Genomic DNA, 1,268 nt, shown 5'->3' on the forward strand with positions numbered 1-1,268 from the left:
GACCCCAAAAATGAAGGGGAGAACCCCCAGTGCCTCCTACACAGGGTGAGACCCCAAAGAGACCCCAAAAACCTGGGGGGGACCCCAAAAATGAAGGGGAGAACCCCCAGTGCCTCCTACACAGGGTGAGACCCCAAAGAGACCCCAAAAACCTGGGGGGGACCCCAAAAATGAAGGGGAGAACCCCCAGTGCCTCCTACACAGGGTGAGACCCTCAAAGAGACCCCAAAAACCTGGAGGGGACCCCAAAACTAGGGGGGGGCACAGGGAGAACCCTTTTGTTGGCCACGATCCTGCACAGGGTGAGTGAGACCCCAAAAACCTGGGGGGGACCCCAAAAATGGGGGGGACACAGGGAGAACCCCCAGCCCCTGCTGCACAGGGTGAGACCCCAAAGAGACCCCAAAAACCTGGGGGGAACCCCAAAAATAGAGGGGGACACAGCAGGGACCACCAGTGCCTCCTGTACAGGGTGAGACCCCAAAGAGACCCCAAAAACCTGGGGGGGGACCCCAAAAATAGAGGGGGACACAGCAGGGACCCCCAGTGCCTCCTGTACAGGGTGAGACCCTCAAAGAGACCCCAAAAACCTGGGGGGGACCCCAAAAATGGGGGGGGACACAGCAGGGCCCCCCAGTGCCTCCTGTACAGGGTGAGACCCCCAAAAACGGGGGGAACCCCAAAAGTGGGGGTGGGGGCACAGGGGTTTTGGGGGGAGCCCCCAGGGTTGGGCAGGGTCCTGTTCCCAGTTTGGGGGGCACTGGGACGTACTGGGGGGGTCACCCCAAGTTCTGGGGGCCACTGGGGTGTCCGGGGGGGGTTCCCCCGAGTCCTGCAGACCCCCCACAACCCCGGGGGGGGTCCCAAATTTTGGGGGGGCAGGATCCAGGTGTTTGAGGGGACCCCAACACCTGGGAGGGACCCCAAAGCCGGGGGGGGGTCCCAGCTGTTGGGGGGACCCCAAGAACTAGAGGGGCACCCCAGGGTTGGTGGGGACACCCCAAAAACTGGGTGGGGACCCCCAAAATCGGGGTGAGGACCCCCAGGAGTCCGGGGGAGCCCCCAGTCCCCGGGGTGGGCACGGGGGTGTCCTGGGAGGGGGGGGGTCACCCCGAGTTCTGGGGGGGCACTGGGATGTACTGGGGGGCACTGGAATGTCCTGGGGGGTCACCCCGAGTTCTGGGGGGCACTGGGATGTACTGGGGGGGACTGGGATGGATTGGGGGGCACTGGGGGGGACTGGGGGGGAGCGCGATGTACGGCGGGGG

This window comes from Lepidothrix coronata, unplaced genomic scaffold, assembly GCF_001604755.1.
Source record: "Lepidothrix coronata isolate B3197 unplaced genomic scaffold, Lepidothrix_coronata-1.0 Scaffold1084, whole genome shotgun sequence".
Taxonomy (NCBI): Eukaryota; Metazoa; Chordata; class Aves; order Passeriformes; family Pipridae; genus Lepidothrix; species Lepidothrix coronata.